At 35.1% G+C, this 14320-nt stretch overlaps 1 long non-coding RNA gene across 1 annotated transcript; it reads right to left on the reverse strand.

Annotated features, from left to right (window-relative positions):
• Positions 1-274: 274 nt before the first annotated feature.
• On the reverse strand, positions 275-5016 carry LOC141521757 (uncharacterized). The gene is made up of 3 exons (XR_012478049.1): positions 4926-5016; positions 1646-1772; positions 275-651 (listed from the first exon to the last, which is right to left on the reverse strand). It is a non-coding gene; the product is annotated as an uncharacterized LOC141521757 (long non-coding RNA).
• Positions 5017-14320: the final 9304 nt, after the last annotated feature.

A 14320-nucleotide genomic window follows, 5' to 3' on the forward strand; every position in this document is an offset into this window, starting at 1 on the left:
TATGAGGTAAACAGTGATATTTCCAACAATGGAAATGGGCATAACTGCAAAACAAAAATTAAATGTAAAATTAAAATGAAAAAGCTTGACTACAAAAAATTCTGATACAACATTCTCCTCTGCTACTTGTTCTTTGGAGAGGTTAAGAAATCCATGGGTGTCATACATTACATCACTTTTTGAGATAAACTACACTGCCAAAAAATGTGGAAAAGCATGTGCTGTTGGTAGAGTCCCTTCAATATTCTAACCACATTCTTTTGGTCCTGTTCCAAAGTCTTTTACATTATAGATACCTGATAAATGCCTGTTATATTGTCTAATTGTTTGTTTTGACTTTGACCATCTGTAGATATTCAAAGCTAAGATTATAAAATGGAAAAATTCATTCACATTCTAAAGTTACTTTATTTGAAGTCATAAATATCTAGATATTTTGAGAAACCTGTGTAACCAACTCAAATCTTTTTTCTGTTTCCTTGCAGCTATGTGGTATTGGAAAGCTAAAACCCATATACTATTTCACATTTATTTTTGATGCACAGAGGGTTGGAATGGCAGTTGATCTCACACTGAAGTTGACTTCTTATGTGAAAGGCATCCCCTGTAGTTTTGCAGTAGGTTTCATTTGTGATTTCACCATGGGAATCCCTGTATAGAGACATGATAAAAAATGATGTTCAAAGTAATTGTTTTTAATAATTAGCAAACAGAAAAAGAAAAATCCAGGATATCAAGGGAAAAACAAGTGGACTCATGTGACTGTCTGGAATTTACAAAAGTTTCTCTTGGTACAAAAGTCCTTGTTTAATATGAAAGCTAAAATGTATTTTTTTAATTTTTTTTTATTTTCATCTAAAAACATCAGGAACAGGGAAAGAAAATGCTTAGGCTGACAGTGACGGAGGGAAAGAAAATAGAAAGGCAACAAGCAATCCATCAGCTGGGCCAGTTTCATTATTCACTGCTCATTCATTTTCAGCTAAAGTTTAAATGTCTCAAGAATTTTCTTGGGGATTTATCTTCTTAAAATAAGTTTTTATTTATTAAGGAAAGGAACAACCTATTTGATATTAATCCTTCATCATTTAGGTTTTGGAAGGAAAAGAAATGAGAGATTAAGACTAAATGATTTTTAAGGTGCCTTCCAATTCAAAGAATCTGTGTTTGTGCATGACCAGTGTCCTCTTGTAGCTATTTATTTGAAAGGACAAAGAGGAATTGTGGCAAAGGTTGCCTTTTAAAAAATATTCATTCTAGGCCACATGTTTGGTCTGGCTGTTTATTATTTTTATAACTCTTGTGCTGGAGACTTTCACTTGGTGAGAAGGATTTAGGTATACCCTGAGAGACTTCCCATACCCTCTGGTCATTGTCTCCACCCAGAAAATCTCTGACACCTACACCAAAGTGTATTGTTTTCAACTCCCCTTGAAAGCACAATCTGAACTACAAAGTCAAGAGAAAGAAAAGGTTTGTTTACAGGTTGAAGTTAATAACAGAAAATAAGGTGAAAAATAAAAACAACCTTCTCCAAAGTTTTGTATATACTATAAAATGCATGGCATGCCTTATATTAATGTTGTTCATGTAGAGAATTATAGGAAAAACTGCTTGCTAAGGAAATATTCAATGCAATACTAACCTCTACAACACAGGATATCAGACTTCTAGTTCCCTGTAGGTGGTGATGTCTTGACTTTCCCAGCATTTCCTTTTTCCCAGTTCCTTTGAGTATTCTGGTTAGTGTGGCTCCCCAAGTACTTTTAACTCTTTATCAGAAATAAAAAAAATACCTTTTTTTTGGCTATGAAACCACCTTACTACTATCACTGAAGAAATATTCCAGAGTTTCTGTATATTGGCAGAAGGCAGAGTTTTACCTGTGTTACAGTACAAATGAACTGGCACCTCTCTTAAATGTTACTCCTAAGCTAAGAGTCCCAACAACCTCAGGATCAACTTACCTTGAAATGGGGAGCACATCTCCCTCCTCTTATCTCTAACACAAATTCAGATTAAGACACAGCACCTCCAAAATCTGATAGCCCCCCCCCCAACTCCTGGTATCTGGGAAACGTTTCTCATAATTGAGTGAATTTATCCCTTTTTTCTAGACCCTGACAAAGAATCCTGATTTCATTCTAATTTTGCTTTTTAGGTTTTTGCAAGGCAAATGGAGTTAAGTGGCTTGACCAAGGCCACACAGCTAGGTAATTATTAAGTGACTGAGGCTGAATCTGAACTCAGGTACTCCAGGGCAGGTGCTCTATCTACTGTACCACCTATCTGCCCCATAATTTTCTTTTGATGAGAAACTAGTTAGAATAAGAATTTGATAGGGTAGTGATATTCACTATGGGGGAATTGTTATTGTGTAACAAACAGAAAGTAGAAGAGAAAGGAAGAAAAATGGGTCTAGCTAAATATTTTATAATATGTCTCAGTTGTCAGTTGACTGCAGTTAAAAAAAGGAAAATGATGGTAGTTAATAAAATTATTGTAAACTTTTGGTTATTGTTGGAATTTTGTTAATCTCTTTGCATTGGCACATTTAAATATTTGTATCATAGTCATAACTGAATTAATGATCACCCTCAAATAATTAAGTTCAATTTCAAAGACACTTATAAGATGGATACAGTATACTAGACAATGGGCTCTAGGAGTAAGAATAACTTGAACTATTTCCTGAATTCTCAGAAAAAAGAAAAAAGATTCAATTATATTCAGCACAGAATAAGAGTGAAGTGTTTTATTATATTCTAATCTTCAGAAAACTGGCTATACAATTGGGTTGTGAAACTATTATTCAGAATATGTGATTAATCCAAGCACTATATTTTGGAAGCAATACTAGTTAAAATATTATCTATTTTTACCTAGTTATTCCAAGATTGCCTAGGGCATATGTGTGTGAATGTACATTCATGTATGAAATGTATGAAAAAAGGCAGACAGACTGAAATAGAGAGGGAAATGGAGAGAAAAAACAAGCATACAGAAGATATATATATATATATATATATATATATGCATATATACATATAAGATATGTGGTCCCATGATGTGCATTGAATTCACTTATCAGTCTATTCTACACTTTTAATTCATGTGATTAAGTATTAGTAAATCCAAATTATTGTAGGAATTAAAAAAAATGCAATGTTTGGTCCCTGAACTTGAGAAACTAGTTCAGAAACAAGTTAAAATGCACAAAAAGTTAAAGAACTACCAAAAACAACAACACAATTGATATCGCAAGTCATTAAATTACAGGTGTCAGAAGAGGAGAAGGGACAATAGGTATTTGGAGAAAAAAGATTAATGCAGGTTAATAGAGTGAAGGAAGCTTTCACAGAAGTAGAATTTAATCTGGATCTTAAAAGGAGCCTAAGATTTAGATTAAATTTAAATCAAAGAATTTATTAAGCACTTACTATGTGCTGAGTGATGGAGATACCTAGCCAAAAACAAAACAGTTTCTGATCTCAAGAAGTTTACAATCTATGTTACAATATATGCACAGATAAGGTAACAATGATTCTGGCTCCTTTTTCTCTGAAAGCCTGGGATGCTACATTTCACTCTTCCTCTAGGAATTTTTTGTACTTTTAGTTAAAGGGTGTCTAGTCTATGCCATGAGTTTGAACCTTCACCAACTGTTTCCCCTAAATTTTATAGGTCCTCAGCACCCTAGGTCTATTTAACCACTGAACAATCAGATTAGTTTTTTTAATAAAATAAAGATTTTATTTATTTTGAATTTTACAATTTTCCCTCTAATCTTGCTTCTCTCCCCCCACCCCCCACAGAAGGCAGTTTGTTAGACTTTACATTGTTTCCATGGTATACATTGATCTAAGTTGAATGTGATGAGAGAGAAATCATATCCTCAAGGAAGAAAAATGAAGTATAAGAGATAGCAAAATTACATAATAAGATAATTTTTTTAAAATTAAAAGTTCAAACTCCACAATTCCTTCTCTGGATACAGCTGGTATTCTCCATCGCAGATAACCCCAAATTGTGCCTGATTGTTGCACTGATGGAATGAGCAAGTCCATTAAGATTGATCATCACTCCCATATTGCTGTTAGGGTATATAATAATTCTTATGGTTCTGCTCATCTCGTTCAGCATCAACAATTCATGCAAATTCTTCCAGACTTCACTGAATTCCCATCCTTCCTGGTTTCTAATAGTGTTCCATCACACACATATACCACAGTTTATTAAGCCATTCCCCACCACAAATAGGGCTGCTATGAATATTTTTGTACAAGTGATGTTTTTACCCTTTTTCATAATTTCTTCAGGGTATAGACCCAGTAGTGGTATTGCTGGATCAAAGGGTATGCACATTTTTGTTGTCTTTTGGGCACAGTTCCAAATTGCTCTCCAGAAAGGCTGAATGAGTTCACAGCTCCACCAACATATTAGTGTCCCAGATTTCCCACATCCCTTCCAACATTGATTGTTGTCATTTCTGTTCATATTGGACAGTCTGAGAGGTGTGAGGTGGTGCCTCAGAGATGCTTTAATTTGTATTTCTCTAATAAGCAGTGATTTAGAGCAATTTTTATATGACTATGGATCGCTTTGATTTTCTCATCTGTGAATTGCCTTTGCATATTCTTTGACCATTTGCCAATTGGGCAATGGCTTGTTTTTAAATTTGACTCAGTTCTCTGTATATTTTAGAAATGAGTCCTTTGTTAGAAATACTAGTTGTAAAAATTGTTTCCCAATTTACTACATTTCTTTTGATCTTGGTTACAGTGGTTTTGTCTGTGCAAAAGCTTTTTAATTTAATCAGATTTTTACAAAGGCATATTTACCTCAAAGGTACAGTGAGAACAGACATATAATTATGACTCTCAATATGATGGAGACAATTTCTCCCCCTCCCCCTTATATACTACCTCAGTCTTTGGGGAGGGAAGAGGAAAGCTTGATTCATTTATTACAAGGCAGCAACTCTACAAGTCTGAAGCACCGCTGGGATTGCTTTTGGCTCTCTGACCTTTAAGGAATTTTCTGTTGAACTAGCAGAATCATCTGGCCAGGAATTCTGGCTCCAAGGTCACAATGACTTGAGTTCTTGGGTCTGGGGACCTAGAACTGAAAAGGACAAACAAAATAGACCACAACTACAAACCTGTTTCTTGGGGTTGCAGGGTCTAAGGGGAAGGGGAATGTGTTTTTTCCTCCTACATATTTTAGATCATGGAATCTGTGTTGTTTGGGGAGTGAACAAGACCCCCTGAATATGAGGCTGGTAACTTAGCACAGCACCGCTTCACTCAAATCCAATTCATGCATTTGTCATGGCATCACCTCCCTGATGTCACGGTTTTCTTCAAGAATGAAGCACAAACATCCTTCCATCCATCCATCCCCTGAATACTACTAGAAGGGAGAACTGACCATGCCCCAGTCGAGCTTAACTAACTCTGGCTAGGCAATGAGGGAAAGAATCTACTTTTACCCCCATGGTAGAGGAATGCAGGATTTCTTCTCTCACAATCATGTTCCTGTCATCTCTTACATGGGTACTCTCCATCTTAATTGATCCAGGAATGAGTCAAATCCTATTCCATAAATAAATACAGAGTAATTTTAAGAAGTGTAAATGAGTACTACCAATTCAGAGGATCTGGTGAGACTGAGTAGAAGGAGACAATTTGATACAACCTTAACATTATTATGTTAAGGGATTCTGAGAGGTGGAATTGAGGAGGGAGAGCAGTCTAGGCATGGGGGTGGCATGGGTGGTGCTTGAACAAAAGGCAAGGAGGCAAGATTTGGAATGTTATATATGTAGAACATTGCTATTATGGGAGGTAGTGGGTAGAGAGATCTTCAAGTAAAGACTGTTCCAACTCCAAGATTCTGGGGTAGGGAGAAAGACAATTAGGAGATCAGATGTGTTTAAGGAGAGTTATTAACAATAATTATTGCATTGAATAAAACAGTTAAATTGGTTATTGGCAGATTGATAGGAATAAAATAATCACTCTAGGTCACCATATTTAAAAATGATTTCTCTGTCTATATGTCTATCTCTCTTTCTTCCATCTCACCAAATATACCCACACACAAAAAACATGAACAAATACACACAGAGAGACATTCATCTATACACACAAACACAAATATACACATAAATACACTGATACAAAGCGTGCACACAAATACATACAGAAACACAAATATACACATAAACAGACACAGAAACAAACACTAATATACACACAATGATACATAAATATTTATATATGTATATAAATACAACAGACATCAATGCATAAGTGCACAAATGTACACATTCTTTTGGTTCATTTCAGGTATTCTATGTTGAATGAGGGAGCAATCGTAGAGAAAATATTCCTAGCTCTGACAGCTGCCAAAATAAATGAGTTTGGAGAAAAGAAAATAGCAATTAAGCACAGAGCAGGTTTCCCTTTTCCTGACCTGAGGACTTTGTATTTTACTCTCCTTTTCTTTTTTCTAGATCCTTGGAATGAATTCTGAAAGTTCAGTCCTTTTTCTTTGTTGTTTAATTTTCAGAGGAAGGTCTAATAAGAATGGACAGTATTGTCAGCACTGAAACAAGCACACAGGCTGGAGAACACCCCATGTCACTTCCCTGGGGAGTTTAGCTTTCTTGTTAATGAAGCCGGCTTTGCTTAAGGAAATGACAAACTGGAGGTCACATGTCCATCAAAAGTGGCATCTTGCTGTCAGAATGGCAGTGCCTGCAATGACCCAATGCACTTTATCTGAAAAGCTCTAGTCACTTTTTCAATTAGAATGGATACCCAACTGGCTAACTAGTTATATAGATTCTTTCTTTCTTTTCTCCCTCTATTCTTTTGTTCTCTTTCCTCTCTCCTTTGTTTAGATCTCACATATTTATTCTTTTGCTGTTAATTTGAGGAAAAAATCAAGCATAATTATAACACTTTAAGAAAACTTTAAAGTTGTCCCTAAGCAAAAAAAGGGGGGGGAACCCAAAGGTCCATAAGTTTATGGACTTTCTGATTCCAAAATATTTTTGTTTGGAAAAGTAATACCAGACATCAACCTAATCCTTTGTCATTTTATTTTATTTTATCTAATTTAATTTTTTAAAACATTCATTTAAAAAATTGGGCTCCAGATTCTCTTCCTTTCTCCTGTCCCTCCCCTTCTGTTGAGAAGGCAAATGATAAAATATCAGTGATACGTGTGAAATCATGCAAAACATTTCCATATTTATAATATTGTAGAAAACCAAACCACTAAATAATAAAAAGCAAGAAACGTAAAGAAAGTGAAAAAATATGCTTTAGTATTAGAATTCTTCAGTTTTCTCTCTGGAGGTGATAGCATTTCTCATCTTGGTTCCTTTGAAACTCTTAGATCATTACCTTAATCAGAGTAACTGAGTCTTTTATAATTGATCATCATTATAATATTGTTCTTACTGCCTATAATGTTCTCCTTGTTCTATCCACCTCATTCTGTATCATAAAATTTTCTCAGGATTTTCTCAAACCATCCTGCAAATCATTTCTTATAGCACCAGAGTATTCTATCACAATTATATAGCACAGTGTGTTCAACCATTTCCCAATTGATGGGCATCCCCTCAATTCTAATTTTTTTGCTGCCACAAAAATCACTGCTATAAGTATTTTTGTATCTATAGGTTCATCTCCCTCTTCCTTAATCACTTTGGGATATAGACTTAGTAGTGGTATTTCTTGGTCAAAGGCTAGCTGAGCTTTATAGCCCTTTGGGCATAATTCCAAATTGCTCTCCAGATTGGTTGGATCAGTTTACAGCTCCAAAAGTATATTAGTGTGTTTATTTTTTCCACTTCCCTTCTAACAGTTATCATTTTCCTTTTCTGTCATGTTAAAGCCCTTTGACAAACATAATTTCACCTGATTCACACAACCATTTCATTTGGGCAGGCTGATCCTCACTGCAAGTGTCATCTTAGAATTGGAAGGGACCTTAAAGGTAATGAAGGTCAATACATATCAAAGTAGGAATTTCCTCTATTTTACTCCTGATATGTGGCCATTCATTCTTTGCATAAATAACAGACACTATAAAACAGCTCATTCCAATTGTTAAGAAGTTATTCCTTAAATAAATTTGAAATATCTTTCCTTGTTGAAATCATCCACTTCTACCATTTCTGTACCATCTGATCCTTCCTGAAGAATAAAGAACAAGTTGCCTTATAGATCCAGATTTAGTAATGGCCCCTGTCTTCACCAAGACAAATTTCCTTCAAAAATCCAAGAAAGGAAAGTAGAATTCGTTCAGTTTCAGATAGCATCCTCTGCTATAAGTGAGCATTTAGACAATTTTCCCCTCAGGCCTCCCATGATTCATGCCTCCTTAACTTCTACAGTTAGGATTCCTCTCTGTGTCTGTTGTGGTACCTTTAGGAAGACTGAATTATTTGGAACTCAAATTCTAACATCTGAACTCATCTAAATTTGGGACTGAATATATATTGAGTCTAGGGAAGATAGGCAAATGTAAAGAACACTGGTTTTTGAATCAAGAGATCTATATTGATCTCTTAGTAGCTATGTGAGTTTGTTGCTCTGAATCTTTTTTTTCACATTTGATTATATGTTGATGAATCAATAAATATTTATTAAATACTTATACTGTGTTAAGCTTTGGGGTGGGGGATACAAAAGGAGGCAAAAGAAAGTCTTTTTCTTCAAAGATCTTATAATCTAATAGGACTTCTATATGTAAACAAGGCAAATTATGTACAGGATAAATACAAAATAATAGAGGAGAAAAAAATGAAATTAAGAAGGATTGGGGAAGATTTCCTGTAGAAGTTGAAATTCTAGATAGGGTTTAAAAGAAGCCAGGGAGGTTGGTAGTTAGATTAAAGGAGGGAGAGTTTGGAGAATCCTGGAGCAGGGATATGGAGTGTCTTTTTCATGGAACAGCCGCGGGCCAGGATCACTAAACTGAAGGTTATGTGTAAGGTGGAAGAAGATCGGAAAGAAAAGAAAGGCTTGGGTTATGAGGAGCTTTGAATGCCAAATAGATCATATGAGGATGTTTGATATGAAGATACTAATAAAACCTTTTCTATCTGTCTTACAGAGCTGTTTGGAGGAAGGTATTTTGTAAATAAATGTGAACCTTTGTTATTGCTTCTGCCCTGATAGATGATTTTACATTCCTGAAAGCAACTATTTGGTCCTGTCTCTGCCCTGCTTCCAGATTCCCTTTAATGATCAGTTGCAGGATGAAGACTACAATTTAGCTTTATGTGCTGGAAGAAGTTCAATCTCTGCCCCCTCCTCTCCTCCCCTATCCCTCTCTTTATTAAGCACTTCCAATAACCTCTTTGGCAGAATAAACTTTTACTTTGCTCCCACTGACTCCCTTTCATTTTCCTTCACATTATGGAAAAATGGAAAGAGAAAGAAATCAGACAGCAACATGGTGGATTCCCTGAAACATTTACAATCCTGACTTCAGATACAGAGGCAACTCTGATTTTAAAGGACCAAAAATAAACTAAATAAGCATATAAAGTTCTTTCCTTGTACATATCTATACAGAGCTGGACCTGGCCCATTCTTATACCAACTTCTCATCTCTATTATACTACATATTTCAACCTTGAAGGTAAAACTCTAGTAAAAGGAGGAATGCATATAGGCATGGAGTCTCCTTTTCTAAATCTTTTTACCAAATGTCTTGCCCACTAGCCCAGATCTAAGTCATTAGCTTCAGGTCAATCATGTGACCCTGAATTGTGTCTTAGACTTTGTGTTATAGTTTTTTTTTTTGCAAGGCAAATGGGGTTAAGTGGCTTGCCCAAGGCCACACAGCTAGGTCATTATTAAGTGTCTGAGGCCACATTTGAACTAGGGTACTCCTGACTCCAGGGCCGGTGCTCTATCCACTGCACCACTTAGTCGCCCCATGTTATAGTTTAATATAGATTGCCTTGTACCTTTCCAACCTGTATCATCTTTAGCTTCTGAAGCAATTTGAAATTATTTAAAATTTCAGAAACTATATGATGATATTTTCATTTGAATACTGTCAAATTCCAATGATTAAGAAAATACAGTTTATACACATGTATTCACAATGTATATATTGACAGTCATTTATTTATATTATATGCTCAGAGTAGAAGTCATGGTTGAGTGCAAAGAAACAGGGTTTTTTTTTGTTTTTAGGGTTTTTGCAAGGCAATGGGGTTAAGTGGTTTCCCCAAGGCCACACAGCTAGGTCATTATTAGGTGTCTGAGGTCGGATTTGAACTCAGGTACTCCTGACTCCAGGGCCGGTGCTCTATCCATTGCACCACCTAGCCGCCCCGAGTGCAAAGAAAAATATAGGAATCTCTCCAATTTGATTCATTAATCCATTAATTAACAGTGGATAATAAATAACTATAAATTAGTCCTTATGATTTCATCAGGTATTTGTGATAAAAAATGCTTGTGGTAAAAAAAGAATACATAAGAATGATTGGGGAATAGTTAAACATTCGTGACATATTAATAATGTAACAGACTATCTTTCCCCAATAGGAAGATGAATATTTTAAGAATTTGGGAGACATAAGAAGAACTTGCATAAAATATCACTTGTTTTGTTGATGTAATTCCTCAGATTTGATTTATAGAAGAATTTACAATTTTACAAAAATACTTCGCACACTTGCTCACACATAAGTAAAATGTTTTGATTGTTCCTTTTTGTGTTTCTTCTTCAGCAAGCACGACCACTTTGAGATACAAAAAAGGAAAAAAGATAAAAAATTGAATATTTCTATTATGTAGTTTAAAAAAGGAAAAGATATGTACATACATACATAAACAAATATATATGTATATGATCTATATTTCAACAGTTTAATCAGGTAGGAGCAAAATTCCTTGATTTGAGTCTCTTGTACTTTTTTCTTTTATGTATTTAAAAAATGTGCCGTTGAAACTTTTTTAAACTCTTGAAAATAGTTATATAGATACCACATACATATGTAGATATGTATTAAAAATATGTGATTGCTCACATCTATATTCATAAATCTACCTGCCAAAATATTGGCCATGCCTATTACTTCTCTGCTTAAAGATATAAGGTATATTGCATTATCAGTCTTTTGAAGACATGACTGACCAGTCACTTCCTCAGAATTCAGAGGTCATTGTTTCAATCCAACCAAAATAATAGATGCAATAACTTCTTGTAAATACAAGAACAACAGGAATGCTGCAATAAGGGATCCTACTCTTGACAGTCAGATGTCTTGTAGGGGTTATTTCACTGTGTCCCATTCCAGTAATCCCAAAGTTTCTGTTATGGATGTATGTCTGTTTAGATTTGATTAATTTCCATTCTGATTTTTTTTTTTATAAGTGACAGCAATTGCTTTCCCCTTCCAAACCTCCCCTTTTCATTCAAATGCATAGGTCCATTGTCAAGGACTAATTTTAATATAGCCTCTTCCATGAAGCCTTCAGAGATCACCTCTGTTGAAAGTAATCTCTCTCTCTCTCTCTCTCTCTCTCTCTCTCTCTCTCTCTCTCTCTCTCTCTCTCTCCTGAACTCCCATAAGGGCCACAATACAGACAGCATATGATATCTTCCATCACAATTTTCTATGTACATGTAATATATCCCTTGCTAGATTGTGAGCTTATTCTTTTTATCTATTCCCTTATAGTTTCTAGCAGTGTTTTGTAAATAACAAGCTTCCAATGAATACTTGCTGAATGTTAAATGAAGAAAAAATTGATTGTGGTATAGATTGAATAATAGAAGGACAATAAGGTGGACTTTGTTTTTTGTGCTCAGTTACTTGGCTGGAGATGTGTGAGTATCCCTCAGGGTGTCAGTGAGTAGGGGAAAGGGAATGAGGGGGGGCAGGAAAGGAAAATACCTAGTACTGAGATTTGGATTCCAGCTACCTTTAGAACAAATTGCTGAAAGCCAGGGTCTGAACTTCAGTGGAGATATTCAATCATATGGAGGGCAAGATATTCCAAAGCAGATCAAAGAAAAATAACCAAATGCCAGACTGAGGTTACAGTAGCTGGAGATCATCTGTAGAGAATAAAATATTCTTTAAGTGACGGAGGAGACAATAACTCACAAGAGGCAGATTCTCAAGTGAATTATGGGCTGTTACTTCCAATGAGTCAGTAGAAATATTGTACCAAAATTTAGAAAGCCTCATCCATCATGGATTCTATTTACAAGAGTTTATAGATATATCTCTATCTCTCTCTCTCTCCATATATGTTTTCAAATTCTTTTTGGAGGAGGAGATGGGGGATATTTTTATAGACTTGACATTTTAACTTGGCTGTGTGGGCTCACAACATCATTCGAATTTGTGGTAATTTAGAAATGGGAATGGGGGGAGGGAGAGGAGTTGAGGAGAGGACTCTTGCCTCTTGGGAGTTATTGTCTTCTACATCATTTTTCTTCTACAGATGATCTCCAGCTACTGTAACCTAAGTCTGGCATTTGGTTATTTTTCTTTGTTCTGATTGAATGCCTTTCCTGGAGTTTAGGCCCTCCCCTTCCAGCTTTTTGTTTTAAGTATAGAATCAGAGGCTAGTGGGTCCTGTAGTTTGCCATTCTTTCTTTGCCTCTTGGAGTTTACACAAGACAAAGTAATGCTTGATTATTAATCCTGACTTATGCCCCTGGCAGAAATTTCAACTATGACATACTATTATTTTTTCAGGTCTGACTAGTAGTTTAAAAACAAAATAAAATAAAAGCAATAACAAGTCATCATCTACTATTGAAGGACTAAAGACATTTCTTTGAAACTTTTTACTGCATGCCCACAAAAATGTGTCTACATTTTCCAAAGTATTATTTTACCACCTGCATTTAAAATTTTCTCTGCAAAAGAGTCATTTTGTTCAAGGTTTTATATTTTTGAAGTGGGTTTCTTTTCACTTTAATTGCTATCTTAAATTAGTTGAGAGCTCGCTTGTTTATGGGCAGGTAAAAACAGAAGAAAGTCCATTTCCTATGGCATGCTTAAACCTCAGTGGTGAATTTGAGCCATCAGTGAAATACCAAAAATGTCTTGGATGGAACAGGACAACAAATGATTTTATAAGTTGACTCTAAAAATTGGTCCCTGTAATGATTTCTTTCTTTTCCATAGTTTATCATCATCTGATATTTTAAATACGCAAACTGTTTCACTTGGAAATGTTTGTTTTTATTCATAAGGTGTAATTTAGACATTTAAAAAGAGACAGATGGACTCAATCTATTAAGTGCTTTATTCATTATTGAATGGTTACTGCTAACATAGCTTGACAGGAGAATATGCTGCAGGAGTGAAAAAAAAAGATTTCTTAATGTTAAATCAATGATTCATTTACTGCTCCCAAGATTAATTGCAAAGTATTTAAAACACTAATGATTTCTTTGGCTACAACACAGTTTATTAATAAGTATAATAATAAAAATAAAAATTAAAATAAAATCTATTCTGAATGAAGCTATGGTGATTTTTCTGTCTAGGTCTATAATGCACATACCTTTGTGATTCCCTTCCAGTTCCTCCATCTCTCAGGGTTTAGCAAAGGCATCTTAATCATTCCAACATAAACAACTAAGAATGTCTCTTGGCCACATGAGAGACAGATAGTTTGAAAAACAAATGATTTTAATAAAGCCATACTTGATTTACAAATGCCTACCTTTAACTTGATTAACTGCAGGGTGAAGGAGCAGATGGAGGGAAAGCAAGTCTCATGGCCCTGCTCATCTATCTATATTCTTTGCCTAGTCAAAGAACTAATTGAACTTTGTCTAAAGGCTTCACTATAATCTCTCCTTTATTGTAGAAAGTGACCCTTAAAGAAAATAAGACTTTAAATGAAATCCTCCAAAGATGATTAGATCAACCCTATTTCTAGAAGCAATAATCACAGAATTTCAGAGCTGGAAGGAATCTCGAAGTCCATTGAGTTCACATAAATTATCTGGAAGATAAATGGTAATCCTACATTTGCTTAAAGTAGTGATGAGGGGGAAAACAATACCTTTTGAAGTGGCCCACTACACTTTGAACAGCTCTAATTATTACTAAGTCAACTGTCATTTATTAAACTATGATGGGCTAGGTTCTGGGAATAGAAATTCAAGGAAAGAGATGGTCCTTGCCTTCAATTGTTTAACTAGTATTTATTAAATAATGACTACGTGCCATACAATGTTAAATCCTGAAGATACAAAGAAATGCAACCTTCCCCAAACCCCTAATATAGTCCCTGCCCTCACAGTC

This window comes from Macrotis lagotis, chromosome 1 (genome assembly GCF_037893015.1).
Source record: "Macrotis lagotis isolate mMagLag1 chromosome 1, bilby.v1.9.chrom.fasta, whole genome shotgun sequence".
In the NCBI taxonomy this organism is placed as follows: Eukaryota; Metazoa; Chordata; class Mammalia; order Peramelemorphia; family Peramelidae; genus Macrotis; species Macrotis lagotis.